The sequence below is a fragment of the Theropithecus gelada genome, unplaced genomic scaffold, assembly GCF_003255815.1.
Source record: "Theropithecus gelada isolate Dixy unplaced genomic scaffold, Tgel_1.0 HiC_scaffold_15883, whole genome shotgun sequence".
NCBI lineage: Eukaryota > Metazoa > Chordata > Mammalia > Primates > Cercopithecidae > Theropithecus > Theropithecus gelada.
In genome coordinates, this window is record NW_020257640.1 from 3,284,826 (window position 1) to 3,303,290 (window position 18,465).

Sequence of the window (18,465 nt, forward strand, 5' to 3'; positions counted from 1 at the left end):
TCCAAACACAACACACATCCGTTCATACTTGACTTTTTGTACATGCTGTTCTCTCTACCCAGATCAATTCCAAATGATCCTTCAAGACCATATTCAAATGCCACTTCTCTTTTCCCCAGATCTTATTACACTGTCACTATGAATTGTAATTGTTTGTTGACATGTGTTACCATCCTAGAATGTGAGCTCAAGGACAAAAATCATGTCTTATTTACCTTTATACCATTGCTCCCACTACAACTGGCATTTCAAATGTTTGCTTAACTAACATATAAAGGAATGTTCACCATCATCCCCAAATAAATTTTCAAATTACATTAATTAAAACAATGAAATACAATTATACAATTAGCATTTTTTCTTCCCAAAACAAGGACACCCACTGTAGGTACTTTTGTAAGAGAGAGATCTGGCATACAAATATTCATGACACTTGACCATTATCCCAGTCCTAGGGTTTTAAACTGAGGAAATAAACAAAAAACCGGTTAACAAAAGGTAAATGTCTAAATCAGTCATGGTATATCACCTGAATGTTTAATCACTTAAATTATATTCACTGACCTTGGCGGCTTTGGGTAGCTAAAATAAATAAATAAATAAATAATATTCATGAAGATGGGAATAGAAAAATGAAAAAAAAATACCAACTATCACTTATTGATCATCTCTTCTATTTAAAGCACAATGCTAGATGCCTTACATATATTATCTTAATCCTCACAACAATTCAAGGCCAACTGACTCAGAAATTATATAATTTGTACAAGGTTTTTGAGGCTAGATTCCAAACCAGATTTGACTCCAAAGTCTATGATCTTTTCCCTACATTGCACAGTCTCTACTACACAATGTTCCCAATATATTCATCTCAAAATTATATCTCTACCACACAACTTTATTTTATAAATATGAACAATTATCTGCAAGGAAACAAAAAAAAATATATTATGGTGGTGACCAAGGGTAAATGTTGTTACAGTATTTATCTTTTTAAAGAATTAGCAACTTTTAAAAGCAGTATTGTTGAAAAATAGACTAAATTCATAAGGCAATACAAAAGAAACAATTCTTATTTTAATTTTTTTAACCTAAGAAAATTAAGGAAACAGAGTAGGTAACGTAAAAATTTAAGCAGGAAAAAAAAAAAAAAGCTTAAGAAGGATGTATTAAACTATATCTAAACAAACATGTTAACCTTAGGGTACCTATTACCAGGATTCATTAACTGATCCTTGTGAGTGGATTAAGCAGCATTCTTCCAGAAACAGGTGAAGTTTGAAAAAGGTTTAAAGAGGTGGCATATGAACTGGAGAAGGCGATGTTTAAATTAAGGAAACGAGGACAAAGGAAAAAACAAGGCTATTTTCTTTTTAAGCAAGTATGAGAAATAAGGTTAATGAGATGAAGTTGGTAGAAAGTCTTCAAGGTGAAGCAGGTAAATTTGTAATTAATTTGATAAGTACCAGGGAACTCCTATATATTTTTAAACGGGAAGGTGGCGTGTTAAAATATGACCTTTAAAGATTCAAACTTTGTTCCATCATAAAGTACTGCCTTGAGTTACACAATGTTTTTGCCAAACAACTGGGGAGGTGGGGAATAATCCACTACCCTTTATGTGTGCTTTATACATACTCTTCTCAAAAAGAGAAACTGACTAAATAAAAATCTTTAGGTAATGGGTGAGCATACTGGGGAGGGGGATCCTTTCAGATACAATGCTTGTGAATATTAAATGCTACTGTATGTTTTAATAAGAATCACAGAACTTTAAGCAAGAAGGAACCTTGGAGATAATCTTTCAGTGGCAACCCCTTCATTTTCACACCAGATTAAATTGAAGCTCAGAACTAAATAACTTGCCTAATGCCATATATAAATAAACTAGTGCAAGATTAAATACTAGAACTCAGATTTTCTAAGCAGGAAGGCCTAAAGCTATGCTGTCCAATACTACAGATACCAGCCACATCTGGCTATAAATTTAAATTGATTAAAATTAAATACAATTTTAAATTTAGTTTCTCAGACACACTCGTCACACTTTAAGTGCTCCACAGCCACACATGGTTAATGGTTACCATAACTAACAGTGCAAAAAATATTTCTATCATATTTGTCAATTATACTTCAATAAAATTGAAGGAAAAAAGAATATTTCCATCATTGCAGAACGTTTAATTGGACAGAACTGATCTAAAGAATAGTTTCAGAGAATTCCACTTACTAGAAGTATGAGCCTGGACAAGTTATTTCATTTCCCTTAGCTTCTATTTGGCAGGGAGGGGACAGGATTAATAGTACCTACCTCATAAAGTGTACTTGGTGAGTGGAACATGAAAAGCCCCTTATACGGTATCTGACACTTAACAGACAATAAATACTAACACTCTTCCCTTCTGGATCCTTTTTTCTTTCAACTACTCTATATAACCTCCTTGTTAAAAAACACAAACACAATAACCAATCCAAGTTATCTTCCTCATGATAGTCTATACGATGTAATTTTCATTTTGTACTAATTTATTCAACTACTTGCATCTCTCTTCCAAAGTTTCTACTTAAGAATAATGAAATGAAGAATGAATGTGAGGGAAGATACCTCTAATGAAATGAAAGAGAGTCTAATAAATTTCCCCTCCTTTTTTTCCCCATTCATGCAAAAGGTAAGAAATTATGCTGTTCCTAGACAATGGTACTTTCATATCAATAAAGATGATTCTATGGTATTTCTACATTATACCCTATCTCACCGTCTGTACTACTAATTAAATATTAAATGAAGAGATAACAACGCCTCCTTCCTACAGTACTTTTCTGGCAAACAATAAAAAGGATGTTCGGAATGCTGAGCCAAACTCAAGGCTTCAGAGCTTATTCTAGTAAACTGGCAAATTTAACACATCTGGACTGTGGTACATAAAAAACTTCATAACATGCAATAACCAAGAAAAACAACAAAATTCAACTCAGTTCGTAAACTTCTACCAATAGCTAAATTTTATATAGGAGCAACAATTCATATTTAGCCACAATAACCACTCCTAGCCACAGCAACCACTCCTAGTGAGTTGATCAATTTTGCATTCTAAGAATTTAGGCAGAACTTTTAAACATTTGCCCCTAAACATACACCAAACAAGATTTCCACATATTTTTAGAAAAGTTTTCTTGTTTAAAAGTGGCCATATTAACTCTCAAGCGGAGGCAAAAGTACTCTCGATAACAGACCTCCTTGCAATTCTCTGCTAGTCTCTTACTGCTCCTTAAAGACAACTTACTAAAAACCATGATCACTGATCCCGCTTTTAGAGTTTGTAAGTCATAAATAAATACTAAACAGATTATGTTTAAAAAACAATACTATTTTAAAAATACAAATCACACTTTAATAACAATCTAACGAAGTCATGTAAGTTAAAAAAAAAGCTGAAAAGTTTTTATTACCATCTCACATAAACTGTATTACTATCTCACTTTATTATACTTTTTTTAAAAGTTAGGCATCTATGCCCAAACTGATTAAATTGAGTATGAGAGATCTATAATTTTTTTAAAGTCCTTCAACAATAATGAAGTGTACACTGGTCACAGAATAGTTCAAATGAAATTTCCTGAGGCTGCATTCTAAGTACATCCGACCCAGAAAGTATTTTTAGCAAGTATGTTCAATCAATGCTGGTTTTATGCCTAGCCTAAATTAGAAATTGGGTGTTATAAATTTAAAGTAACAATGTTACCAGGGACATTTTAAAAGATATTTAATTAGAACATAAGAAAAAAACACAAGTTTGACTCAATTCAATACCTACAGCTCCGAAGCTAAGACGTTAGAAAACGGGCAGTAAGAAAATCCCATCCTCATCTATTACTACTTTTGAGGAACCTATGATTTTCTAACTTAATAAACGTGGACCTACTCAATTAATATTTTTAAAAACTACAAAATAGTGATGCCTCCTTGGATTTTAAAAACCTCTTGCCAAATTTTTAAAACAGACTAGCAAAATCACAAACATTCCCGTGTACAAAAAAGACTGTTTCTCTTATAAATCACTCAAGATCATATTATGGGACCGTGCGTGTTTCAATGCAAAATGTAACAAAGATATGTGTACCATAAAAAATGCGAAGAGACATAAAAATTGCTTTTGTGGTAACTGGAGCGTAAATTTATTCTGACAAAAAATGGTGATGTCCACAAAATGATCACATTCATGAGCTAGTGAAGAGGTTCTGTACAATACACAAACTTTTGCTTATGAGTTTTTTCTTTAAAAGAAAGCTGAATTTATATTAATCAAATCTAAGATTTAAATGATATATCTAGCTCTATTTCATTAAGCACACTTTAGGCTCTGAACAATACTTTATTTTAAGGCCATCTCCTTCCCCCTTAAAATTGAAAAAAAATTTTTTCCTCTGGCACGTTCAAGTTCAGAAAACCAAGATTTAAAAATGCCCTGGTTTTTACTATTCCAGTCTTCTTTCTACTCTAATTGCCTTTTGCAAGTCGGACACATTGGCCTTTTGTTTTTATCTTTCTCCATAAATACGTTTTAAATGTGACCAATCCGCTGGACTCTTTCAACTGGGCCCAAGATCTGGACCCAGAAACTTAGTATTACTGAAACCTCTTATTCGAAAAGCAGCTGGCATACTGCAGATGTATAACAAGTTACCCTAGAACAAGCCTTCTGAAAAATCCTACAGATCGTCCTTGTACATACTGATGTCACTACATGATGCAAGCCCAGACATAAAATCTTCCACCCCAAGTTTTGCAGAAACATCCACACATCACCTGTGCAACTGTAAGCTGTTCCATTTTATGGAAACCCTGCGAAATGCATCATTATTTACCTACATCTCAACTTTTTTTTTTTTTTTTTTTAGCACAACTACAGATTCCCAAATACAGGTATAGACTGATAGAATCATAACAGGCTTAAAACTTCAATGGTAGGAATAGTTGGCTCATGCAACGTGCAAAAAGCGCTCATATGAGCCAATTAAAAAAAAAAAAAAAAAAGGAATTCTACCAGCAATGGAAAACTCAAGATTCCAAAGCTTTACCTAGAGTTTAGGTACTGGGGAACATTCCATCTCCGCACCTATTCCATCCCTTATCCCTTCTCTGACCCATAACAGAGATTCCAACTATAACCCCCGCAAGAGCAGAGGTCCCAGGAAGAAAGGAAATAAGGCATTTTTTTTTTCCCTTCCTTTTAAATCATCCTCGTACCTCAGGCTTGCTCTACCTGGCTCACCTCCCAGGAGCCACACATGCAGGTAAGAGCCTCGCGTTCAGCGTGCAGGGCCGAGAGGCCGGCGGGGACCGGAGAACCTCTTACCTTCGTATATCACAGCCGCGTCCTCTCGGCTGGAGAAAAAAAAGCCTCGAGGCCCCGGCGCGCAGGGGAGAAGCGCGTCCGCCGTGCCGCTCCGGGGGGCTACCTCAGCGCCCCCCGAGCAGCCGCCGCCGCAGCGGTCGCGCCACGACCCGGAGCCGCCAGCACCACCTCATGCTGCTGGGCAGCCGCGGGCCGGCGTCGCCAGGGAGGTGGCAGGGAGGCGGGCAGCCGGCGACCTCTCCTACCTCCCTGCGGGGATGAGATAATCCACACCCCCAAAAGTGCGTGGGGGAGGGGGGCCTGGCCCCAATCCTCCGACCCCTCGGCCAAAGCCAAGTCTCTTTCCTCTCCGGCTCAGGCCCAATTCCGGCCCCTGGAACCCAGGAGTCCTGAGAGAACAACGTTGCTGGTGGGGCGCGAGGAGCGGAAAAGCGCGCTGCGCGGCGTGAGCTGGCGGGTAATCCTGGGCAGCGTTTGTGTGTGAGAGTGCAAGAGGAGCTCAGTCACCCCCCTCCTTCTCCACCTCCCTTTCCTCCCCCTCCTCCTCCGCTATCTCTTCCTCCTCCCTCAAGCACACCCCCTCTCCCAGGCCGCAGCATAGCAACCGAACATGGCGGCTGCGCAGGCGCCGCCAGTCAGCGGCCGGGAGCGGCGGCGGCAGCAGCAGGAGGCGATCTCGCGAGAAGCGAGGCTAAACGCCTGCCCCGCGAGCGCAGGGAGGAGAAGTCGCTCCAGTCGGAGCGCGGAGGGACACGCAGGTGCGAGAGAGGACGGCGTAGCAGGATTGGGAGGGCGGATTGGAGCGCGGATTGGAGCGCGGATTGGAGGGGGAGGCGGAGCGCTGTGGCCCCCGCCCCGCAGCCGCATCGCGATTGGTTGCTTGGGCTGCGACCCCTGCTGCAGCCACTGACCTGAGGGACCGGATACTGGGACAAGAAGCCTGTGTTAAAAGGGAAAACCAGACCGCTTGGCAGCAGGTCGCCCCAACCTCAGTGCTCCTAAAGGATATAGGTTTTGGGGGGCAGTTTTGAATCATTTCCTCTCCTAAACATAGGCTCCAAAACAGCCTCAGCAACCAACCTTCGTTTATAAAACAAACGTTCGGGGGTGCCTTCTGTGTGCCTGGAACGGTGTGCTTTTTAAAATTTAGTTCATTCCAATAACATGAATTTGGTGTTATCACGCCAGGGTTTTTAGCCAGGTGCATTATAATATTTTATTGGTGATACAAACTTATTGGTAATACGACAGTTGCCTGCGGGTGATCTCAGCTGAAATGGAGGAAGAAGGGATTTGGGGACCGCCACACTTCCTTTTTGCCCAATTTTTTATTAGTGCCCTTTTCTGTCTCCAGGTGCCTTCTTTGTCCTTCCTTGCTCTTAGCTTGAGCATCCTATCAGAGCCTACCTTTATAAAGACGATCTTTCCAAAACCACTTTCCCCCCAAGCCGACAAAATGACTACAAATCAAGGGAATTTGAACAAATCTGGACAAGATAGAAATTTGTATTGACTCACTTCTGCCTCACACCTGTTAGTTTTTCCATTTGAAAAAGACAGCTTGCCCATCCATGTTTCCTGCTTTACTTCTTCACTTGCTTTTCTTCCCAGATCTCTGTTGTAAGCAATGCTCATTCATTCCTCCCTAAATATGCATTCCTGCCTGTGACTCGCCATTTTCTGTCTTTGATCATGCCAGTCCCTCTGCTAAAATGCTCTTCACCTCATTGTCATCTGTCAACATCCAGTCATCCTCCAACCAAAGATCATATGAGACTTCCACCAGAAATTGAATGTTTCACATAAATAGAATCATACAATATGTAATTTTTGTTGAGAGGCAAGGTCTCGCTATGTAAACGGAATCATACAATATGTAATTTTTGTTTAGAGGCAAGGTCTCCCTATGTTGTCAGGCTGGTCTCCAACTACTGGGCTCAAGAGATTTTGCCTTAACCTTTGGAGTAGCTGGGATTATAGGTGTGAGCCACCTGGCTTACATGTAGTCATGTGTCTGGTGTTAAGCAAGACACAAAAGTTCCCGAGTGGAACTTCCCCTGCAAGTCACCAGGATGGACCCTTTGAAGTTACCAATACTCACCATTATTCCTTGAAAAATCTGAGTTCACCTTAAATCTACCTGCCTGCAACCCTGGAAGGAGAAGAATCAATAATTGTCCTTAAAGAGAGAGAGAGAGCGCGCTTTAGACTGTGCCCCAGCCTCACATGGGCCCATTGAAAGTTGAATTGTGAAATAATAAATTAATATATCTCACACTTTAATGTACATGCTGATCACCTGGGGTTCTTATTAAACTGCATGTTCTAATCCATTAGGTCTAGAGTGGACCTGAGACTCTGCATTGCTTTTTTTGTTTTATTTTTTACATAGAGACAGTCTCTCACCAGCCCAGGCTGGTCTTGAACTCGCCTGGCCCCATACAATCTTCCTGCCTTGGCCTCCCAAAGTGCTAGGATCACAGGAGTGAGCCACTGCACCTGGCCTAGAGACTCTTTCTAACAAGCTCCTTGGCTTTTGGACCACCCTGGAGTAGCAAGGATGTAGTTCCTTAAACTGCAGTCTAAGAAAATATATATGCAAATTCTCTACAAAATATGTAAATATTTTGCTCTTGCTTAAATTATGTTCTTTTAAAAGTTAATATATTCTAACCGCTATGCTGGATCATTTGATGACCACCTTGTAACGAAACCCTGCACTTGATTTTGTATTTGGCACCAAGCACAAATTTAATTTTCTGGGGCTAATGGGAAAAGAATAGAATACTTCTTGTGGAAAGGACAGCATTCTGGCTAAGCGAAGGTCACACGTCCTTTACGGCACACTGCACAAAAGTTTAACAGAAATTCAAATAGAGAAGAATGTTGGGATAATTAAGTCAATTATAAGCATGCCAAACAAAAAAGCACATACCATAGCAGTGAGTTCCATATTCTCATATCAGAGGACAATTTAATTTCAGCAAAACAACAAATGTCGTTACCACACATTACATACATAATATTAATTGAATTTTTTAAATTTGTGAATTTAATTTCTAAAATTATTTTAGTTTTATAGACGTGAGCTATAAGAATAAGAAATTATTACCTAAAGTTTATGTATAATTAAGAGACATAATTAAAATGACTTAACAGTTGGAAGTTAGCAAGAATTTTTTTTTTTTTTCATTCAAAAGTGGCCTCAAACATTACTGGATATTGGCAGACACTGCTATTGACTGATTTTTTTCCTTGTCTGCAGCCTGCCCTTGACTGTGCTTTGGGAGAGTAAGAGCAAAGGTTGTATCCACACTTGGAGGATATTGGCAGGCAAGGACTGGCCATTTTGCACTGTGTGGTCAATGGTAGGACCTCTCTTAACCCTGGGTAGCTACAGCCAGAAGGGAACAGGCATTTGTTCTTGCCTGTATGGGCCTTGGCAGTGACCCCAGGCAGCAGCAGTGGAGAAGCAGCTTTGACTAGGCACTGTGGCTGACTCACCAGCACCCACTATCAGTAACTGGAGAGGACCCCTTTGGAAGAAATGAGTAACAGTGGGATCACTGGGGATATCTAGGGAGAAGAACCTCAAGGGAAGGTTGGACTCTACTCGCTAGGTAGAGCTCAGAGTGGTATGAATTTTAACTTCAAAAAGCACATGACTTAAACTGACTTCATTTTGTTACCTATGCTGGTGAGGCGGGACATACAAGGTATACAGGCTTTCAGTCAAATGTGAGTGCTGTCTAACCTGGTCCCCAACAGGAGACCTTGGTTAGGTACCTGTCTGCCTTAGCTAGTCAATTAAGGGAGAATTTCATCTTTTTTACCTGCCTGGAATCTTCATGCATAACTTAAAAGCAAAAACAAGCATATTTAAATAATTGAAACCTTTAAAGAGGTGGCACACGTTTCCAGTAAGTTCAGGATTCTGTGGCTTGGGCTTCCTTTAATCACAGAGCTGTGTTAAATATACTTAAAACATTAAAAATCCTATACCATATAACTCGGAGGCAGTTGGCCCAGATTTGTCACCATGTCAGCATGGCTCTCTCCCTCTTCATTTTCAGCAATTCTTTCCTTTTTTTCCTTTATTGCTGAATAGCAGCAGAAGACCTGTTAGCAATCCTGATATCAGGAACTGTACAAAAAAAGTGTAACATTTTAAAAATCTAAGACTTCCTCCTACTCTCAGTCCCACTCTCAAAAGTTTTATTGACAGTTCTTGCGTACCCTTCCAGAATTTTCTCTGAATATATAAGCTAAACCTACATCTCTTTTCCCTACACACAAGGGATCATACCGTGTTTCACTTACAAATGTGTGTGGAAATCATTCCTCAACAAAACATACGGATACATGTCATTCTAAGGGCTGAACCATAATGTATTTAACTTTCTCTAATTAATGGGCATCGGGCTGTTTCTAGTAATTTACTGTTACAAATAATGCTCTAAAGAACGTTTTCATCGAAGCATTTCTTTAAGACAAATTCTTGGAAATGCAATTGCTGGGTTGAAGGGTACGGCCATGTTTAACTTTGATAAATGCTGCCAAATTGACTACTGATTGCCTCACTGTGTGGGAGTTATTACTACTATAATCGACCTCTTATCATTCTGGGTTTTGTATTTTTCACAATAAAAAAAAAATCCCATATTTTCTTCTAGTACTTTTAGTTGTGTTTTTTAAATACTTAAAAATCCATGATCCTAATCTCAGGATTGTTAGTGGGTCTTCTGCTGCTATCTGGGAAATAATTTTGGTGTAAGGGGATAGAGATGCAGTTTTTTTTTTTTTTTAAATAACTATCCAGTTGTCCTAATACCACCTATGGAATAAACACACACACACACACACACACACACACACACACACACACCCCAGATTGCTTTCATCAGATATGAAATTCTCAAAGATTTTTTTGGATCTGGACTTTTTTTTTACTTCATGCCATTGATTTACTCCATCTCTATTTTCATTTCTTGTTGCTGCTGTAACAAATTACCATAACTTTGACCGCACATGGTGGCTCATGCCTGTAATCCCAGCACTTTAGAAGGCCGAGGCAGGTGGATCTCTTGAGGTCAGGAGTTCAAGACCAGCCTAGCCAACATGGTGGCCAGGTATAGTATAGATGGAGTTCCATCTATAGTAAAAAAATACAAAAAATTGGCCAGGTGTGGTGACACACACCTGTAGTCCCAGCTAATCGGGATGCTGAGACAGGAGAATCACTTGAACCTGGGAGGCAGAGGTTGCTGTGAGCTGAGATCACACCACTGCACTCCACGTGGGTGACAGAGTGAGACTCTGTCTCAAAAAGAACTCCCAAAAACCAAAAAAATTACCATAACTTTAGTGGCTTAAAAGAACACAAATTTATTATGTTACAGTTCTGGACATCAAAAATCCAAAATAGGTTGCCAAGCTGTGTTCCTTGAGGAGGCAGGCTCTAGGGGAGAATCTGTTCCCATGCCTTTTCCAGCTCCTGGAAGCCACCTGCATTCTTTGGCTCATGGCTCCCTCCCCCATCTTCAAACCTAGTAGCATGGCATCAAATTTCTCTCTCATCATCTTTTCTGCCTTTTTTTCTCCCTCTTGCCTCCCTTTTACAAGGATCTTTGTGATTGCATTGTGTCTACCCACATAATCCAGGATAATAGTCACATCTCAAAATCTTTAACTTAACCACATCTGCAAAATCCTTTTTGCTGTGCAAGCTAACACTCACAGGTTCTGTGGATTAGGGATCTTTGGAGGCCATTACTCTGTTGCTATGGTCTCTAATACCAAGCTCTTTTACTATTGGAATTTATAATGAGTTTTAATATCTGAAAGAGTTCATTGCTGCTTATGACTTCTTTTTCCAAGATGAACATATTTTTAATTATGTGAATTTAAAATATGTGAGTCCTTGATTGTGACTGACATAAAAAATTACATTGACAGCATATATAGTGTACCTAGTATAGCTGGTATAGATTATCTGAAAAAAATTATCCATTATAATTGTGTATATAGAATGTAATGTGTATATAGAAATGTGTTCTTAGGACACTGATTATACATATTATAAACTACTTAATCTGTATATATCTTCTTAATGTAAACATTAATGCAAATTAGTCCTCATAATTTTCATTCATTTAAAAAAATATATTGCTCACTTACTATTTGCTAGGCACAAGAGGTTGCCATTGCCTTCAAGTCAAGTATTTTTTATTCTTAGGATTGTGACTTATTAGTAGGTTGTGAAATCAATTTGGGGGATCATGACTAGCACTTTGAAAAAAAAAAGGAACTGGAATAGACTAGAAAATATCAGAATGTATCGCACAACATGAAGATAAGCATTGTACTGTGAAGCTTTAACTTTGGTTATGTGTTTGAGCATTTGTGTGAATATTGGTTGCAATATAAAATCTTTTTCTTTCTTTCTTTTTTTTTTTTGAGACAGAGTCTTGCTTTGTCGCCCAGGCTGGAGTGCAGTGGTGCGATCTCGGCTCACTGCAAGTTCTGTCTTCCGGGCTCACGCCATTCTCCTGCCTCAGCCTCCCAAGTAGCTGGGACTACAGGTGCCCACCACCACGCCTGGCTACTTTTTTGTATTTTTTAGTAGAGACGGGGTTTCACAGTTTTAGCCAGGATGGTCTCAATCTCCTGACCTCGTGATCCACCCTCCTTGGCCTCCCAAAATGCTGGGATTACAGGCATGAGCCACCATGCCCAGCCAAAATCTCTTTCTTTCTTACTCTGGATATGGTGGCCAAAAAAGTTTGAGAGCTTCTGGTCTGAAGGGAGAAATAATAAATAAATAAACAACACAAATTAGAATGAAGAGTGCTTTCATAGATTAAATTGTAAACTCCGTGAGGACAGAACCAAGGCTATTTCACGCCTCATGATTCCACCACAGCTTAAACTAATGTGTCCTATTAGAACATCAGCCCTCAGTTACTATTCTTGAATAGATGCATGAATGGTGTGGCCCTAGAGTGCTAGAGAAAGCCATGAAAAGAGATCAAACAACCAGCACATTCTGTGCCTTACATTTTGCATGGTTTCCATTAGAAGTCTTAGACTGTGGGGACAAAGTTTGGTGAGGAAAATGATCTGATGTAATTAAAGACCACGCAAAGCCTGTGAAAGGGAACCTTGAGGGACCTTGAGTGACATCTAGTGGATTCTCTGACCAACGGGGAGACACCAGCCTAAGGAAATCTCTTTCCCATTAGGTGAAATATTATTGAATATGCTGTTTGCTTTTGAGAGACAGAGAGAGAGAGAGTTGGGCTTCATCCATCCATAGTGTATAAATGTTACTTTATTTGTGGGTGAATGCTACAGGTTTATTAATCTGTGCCCTTTGTTTTGTATTGGCTTGTCAATAGGAGCTTTATCATCAGATTGGAAAATCTTGATTAAGCTTCATGACTTTATAATGTGTTACTCACCACCTGGTACAGCACTGTCAGGTGTGTAACAAATGCCTGTTGTTAGCTGGCTGACATGCTTTAGTCATTCATTCAACCTGTGGTCATTGATTGGATACCACCCACATTAAGGATTTCATTCCTGGCCAGAAGTTAGAAACACCAAGGAAGTTTTTAGTAAATGCAGATGCCCTTGCCACACCCTAATCCCACCTCAATTCTCATTTAATTGGTGAGGGTCGAGCTGAAGCTTCTCTCTATAGAGAGATAGAAATTTTTTTTTTTTTCAGCTCTCAAGGTGATTCTACTGTGCAGCAGGGTTGACATTTGGACAGGCACTGAATGTCATAGACCATCAATGTAAAACAGGGATCCCTACCCTCTATATTGGTACTTCTCAAACTATCTGGGGTGAAAGACCAGTCCATCATGGACCAATATTTTTGTAGAAATAAATTACTATAAAATGAAATGAAAAAACAAAGACATACAGCATAATAAAAACAAATCCCAATATTTTATTACATTCAACAGAAATTAATTACTCTGTCAAATTTCTCTAAAATGTTCTAACTCTTACTCTCAATTTCTGGATTTATCTTGTTTTGGACCGGTGACAAACCATTTGCAGCATGGCACTTTGAGTCACAGTGCTCCCTGTTACATTCTAGATGGAGATGGAGGCAAGGAGAAGACAGGAGATGCAAAACACACAAGTAACAGTACTAGCAGGACACACAAATTGTTCTTATTGCATTTAAAGAGGAGGCCTGCTGACCTCTTAGTTAGTACCTTCCATGTGGCAGAGCCCCATGGAGCCACCAGGGCCCAGAGCCTAGTCCTTGGTTTTACAGAGCCCAAATTTTGATCTTGTCAGAACACACACATTAATCAGGCACTTGGCACTGTCCATATGCTAAACTGTTTTTAAGAAACTGGTTACAAAGTAAAATCACTCTCTCTTTGAAAGCAAATATGCCTTTGGAAGGGACCAGATACTGATGTTTGCTATAATGATAGCCTCTTTCCAGTATGAAGGTCTCCAGGCATGAGAAGTTATTTAGGGAACATAGAATGGAGATCTCTCCCAGCCCCACCATGGAGCATCCCCCTCTAGTGATGACAGTACTCATGCCCAACTGATGCATGTGTCTGTCCCTTGGACAGTGCTTAAGAAGCACAGACAGACTTTGACAACCTGTCACACTTCTAGGATGTTCCCTTCTGTCCATTGCCACCAAGCAGGCATGTTCAACGTACTGGTTTGAGTCAACACTTTCTCTGGTTTTAAAGCACTTCTAAGTATATCCCACATTGCCGTGATTGGACTTCAGTGATCCCCAGTTTATTATCAGCGATAGATATGTCAACTATCTCCAGCACAGATTTGGTCCACAGATGACTCATCCATCCTGAGCTGGTCACTCCTTCTCACCTTTTTATATGCAGTCTTTCCTTTCTGCCTTTAATGTCCTGCCTTCCCTTTCTTTGCCAAACTCCTTCTCACCCTTCGGATTTCAGCTGTCAAATTGGCTCCTCCCAGAAGCCACCCTGACCTCTCATCACTCAAGGCTCAACTCTCTCTGCCCAAGCAAAGCACACAGCCCATGAGACTGCAATGGCCAGTTTCCTCTCTTCTCTCCAGTTGACTTTTGTGCTCCTTAGAATAGTGATCCTGGCTTTTGTTTACTCTTGGGTCCACCGAAGCCATACATGTTAGAGCCAAAAAAAAAATTTTTTTTTTGAAATAAACGGATTTTTCCAGCAGCATTCTGGAAGGATAATGTAATGGCAAGGGGTAGTAGGAGATATAGGCAACTTCTAATCTTGTGAAGCTTTGTGATGATGGTGGGGGGGAGAGGTACAGTGTTTCTTGAAAGTCAAGCTGAAGAGTATGAGCATTAACTGGTAGATGATGAAGGTGTGTAAGAAAGGGAGTATGATGATAAAGTGAATGATTTAAGAAAAATTCATATCATGGTATTGAGGAAGGAGAGATTACATTTGGGCAAGGATTGAACCTGGCACACCGGTTAAAACAGTGGTAGTATCTCCGCATGAGGGGTATCTCAGAATCACCTGAGATGCTACATCAATACCCTTCCTTTCCCCACCCAGTTCCGATGTGTCACCCACACCCTTCTAGGTCCCATCCCTGGTTAATAATCACTGCCATGGGAACCTCTGCACTGAGGGGAGTCTGTTCCATGCCTAAGGTATAGGGGAAGGAAATTCAGAAGTCTGTTGTAATCTTGTAGATGTGAGATACTAGAGATTTGATGTGTTATCATCACATATTTAACCAGTTTAAATAATGATTCCAATTTTATATGTGAACTTTTGCTGGAGGTAAAGCAAAATTTATAATAGATTGTAACAAATGGTGATCTTAAAAGCTTATTGCTAGTCACTTGACTAAAATTTTTATTAATTTTCAGTAAAGGCTGTTGGCTCCCCTATTTATTATAGTTCCTGAATTTTCTACTGAATGCTGACAGATTAACCCAGCATTTTACTGTGGCCTAATAATTTTCATTGGAAAAACCAACTAAGTTATCTAAACTATATTGTAAGCATTCAGCAAGTTATATACATTTTTATTCTTCAATCTGAAGGTCCGGGACCACATTAAAACAAAAGTTAAGGTTGTGCTTCACTCTTTTTAGGTTAACTTTCTCAGAATTAAAAGACAAACTGCCCATTATGAGTGAGACAAACATTTCTTTGATTAAAATCAGTGACTTACAAAGTCTTGCTATTGCCGGTTCAAGTTTGCCACTTCTAGTTTCTAACTACTTTAGGTTCTTCTCCTGTCAATACTAGCACTAGGGATTATCTAAGTCACACAGTTTAGAACCCGACTTTCTTTCTTTATTTTATTTTATATTTTTCGAGATGGAGTCTGGCTCTGTCGCCAGGCTGGAGTGCAGTGGCGCGATCTCGGCTCACTGCAAGCTCCACCTCCCAGGTTCAAGCAATTCTCCTGCCTTAGCCTCCTGAGTAGCTGGGACTACAGTCACCTGCCACCGCGCCCGGCTAATTTTCTGTATTTTTAGTAGAGATGGGTTTTCACCATGTTAGCCAGGATGGTCTCGATCTCCTGACCTCGTGATCTGCACATCTTGGCCTCCCAAAGTGCTGGGATTATAGGCGTGAGCCACTGCGCCTGGCCTAGAACCCAACTTTCTATCTGAGCATCAGGTTTCAGAGAGAGAGAGAAAAGAGAGAGAGAGAGTTGTAGGTGGAGGGCAGAGCAAGGCTTAAACCTGAGGCTTAAATTTTGTGTGCCTTATTCCTTCTTATCCAAACAGGTGTATGTACCTTCCTGAAATACAGACCCAGGTGTCCTCTGGTGTGCAAAAAAAATACTATAATAATAAGAAAATCACATATAAATGGAATTTTCAATTACAGGAACTTGAAAGTATACAGATGAGTCATAAAGATTTAATCCAATAGGAATTTGTAGGCTGTTAAAAATCAAATTTAGAATTAAGTGAAGGGATTTGGGAATGGGCAAAAGATATACAGAATATTTAACAAATCAATCTCAGAGAACATCAATTTCCTTTATTGCCCCTACTTCTATACTGCTTGTTCTCAGATCCTTGTTAATCCTGAAAGGGCATCAGGGGGCAGCCTGTGTCTGCTGTGGGGCGTAGGGTCCAAAGAAATGCTCTTAGTCATTTTGTATTCACAATGTTTCATTTCTTGGGAACTGATGAAAACTTATTCTAAAAGCCAAGTTGGGGTCGGGGGAGAGAGGACAAGAACAAGTGCTCTGGCAGGCTAGAAATAACTTACAGAATCAATAATTTCCAAGTTTCCGACAGAGCCAGGTTAAGGATGTTGAAATTGCAGCAGTTGTACCTACGTGCCAAAGCTGACACACACATCCGTAGACAAATGCACACTTAAATTCAGGATGAGTTGAATTGTCAAGGGTCCTCCATTCCAGGACTTAAAAAAAAAAGTCCTGGGAGAACAATGTTGATGCCCGAGAACAGGGAATAAATAAATTTAGTTATGGTTTAGCCATGCACATATAGAATGTTATTCAAGTGTTAAAAATAATGTTTATAAATAAGTTTTACTGACATGAAAAAATACTTATGCAATATTAATTTAAAAACTGCAAAATTAGTATATGTAGTATTAACTCTGCTTAAGAATGACATGCATAGGGAGGGATGAACAGGTGCAGCACGGGATTTTAAGGCAGGAAATTATTCTGTATGATACGATAATAGTGGATACGTATCAGCATGCATCTGTTAAAACCCATTGAATGTACAACACAAACAGTGAAACCTAATGTCAGCTCAGACTTAATGTATCAATATCAGCTCCTCAGTTGTAAAAAACACACCACACTAATGCCTGATGTTAACAATAGGGGAAACTAGGCGAAAGGGGAGGGCAGAGGGGATATATGGGAACTCTTTGTACTTTCTGCTCAATTTTTCTGTAAACCTAACAGTGCTCTAGAAAATAAAGTCTATTGATTTTTTTAAACTGTATTTTTAAAAGACTGGAGGGAAATACAACAAAATGTCAGCCAGAGTGTGCCATCCTGTAAGACAGTGATAGGCTCAGATTGCCTGAGATCAAATTCTGTCTCCTCTACTTATTGCTTAAAGTACTTGAACTATCTGTGTTTCAGTTTCCCTGTCAATTAAAATGGGAATCATGATAGTACTTATCTCATAAGATTTCTCCAGTAAATCCATATTATTTTGATAATTATGAAAAACTGTATATGCATTGTATTATAGATTTTATCTATATGGAAAATTATGTGTGTATGTAGTTTGTATTAGTTGTCTATTGCTGCTTAGCAAGTTACCTTGGCATAAAACCCCAGTAAACTGTTACCTCACAGTTTCTGTGGGTTGGGAAAGCGAGAGTAGCTTAGCTGGGTGGTTCTGGCTTAAGGTCTGCTGTGAGGTTGTGGCCAGGGCTGCTATCATCTGGAACTGAAGGCCAGAATGGGGCTGGAGGATCTGTTTCTGAGATAGCTCACTGCATGGCTGGCCAATTGGTATGGGCTTTTGGCAGAAGGTGAAATTCTCCATAGTGCTGTTTGAGTGTCCTCACAACATGAGGGCTGCCTTCATGCAGAGAAAGTGATCCCAGAGAGGGCAAGGTGGGAGCCTCCATAATTTTTTATGCCCTAGCCTTGGAAGTCACTCACCATCATGACTACAATATTCTATTTGTTACAAAGTCAGACAGATACATTGTAGGAGAGAATGACACAAGGGTGTAAACACCAGAAGGCAAGGATTAGGACCATTGTGGAGGCTGGCTACCACACATGTACATATGTGTATATCTGTATGAGTCTATGTGTCTGTATATGCCTGTGTCCATGTCTCTGTGTGTGTGTGTGTGTGTGTGTGTGTATTTATCACCCTGCTGAAGCATTATCCCCATGCACCTGCATGTACATTCTTGTCTTGTGTATTCTATTGAAGCAACCCCCAATGCTTTTTTGGCTGCCTAGCACTTGGTCCTAGCAACCTCTTTCTGTCCTTCCTTCTTTCCCTCTCCTCCTCCTCCCTTTCTTTCTTCAAGAGTTGCTCATTGTATACCTATTAAGTGGCAGCGAGCCATCTCTGCCCACCCCTCTGACTCTATCTCTCCTGCCCTTGCCCTCTATGCCTGCC

General features: G+C 39.9%; 1 protein-coding gene and 1 long non-coding RNA gene across 3 annotated transcripts in view; one reads left to right on the top strand and one right to left on the bottom strand.

Moving 5' to 3' along the window:
- LOC112617128 (tyrosine-protein phosphatase non-receptor type 4) overlaps window positions 1–6,130 on the bottom strand; it is a 223,098-nt gene extending 216,968 nt beyond the window's left edge. For both annotated transcript variants that reach the window (XM_025373857.1, XM_025373856.1), the window contains exon 1: window positions 5,358–6,130. The gene's annotated coding sequence lies outside the window, so the exon portion shown is untranslated. The remainder of the gene's footprint in view (window positions 1–5,357) is intronic.
- The window catches only part of LOC112617129, a 36,772-nt gene continuing 24,304 nt past the window's right edge, over window positions 5,998–18,465 (top strand). Inside the window, exon 1 of the long non-coding RNA XR_003117854.1 lies at window positions 5,998–6,115. This is a non-coding gene — a long non-coding RNA (uncharacterized LOC112617129). The remainder of the gene's footprint in view (window positions 6,116–18,465) is intronic.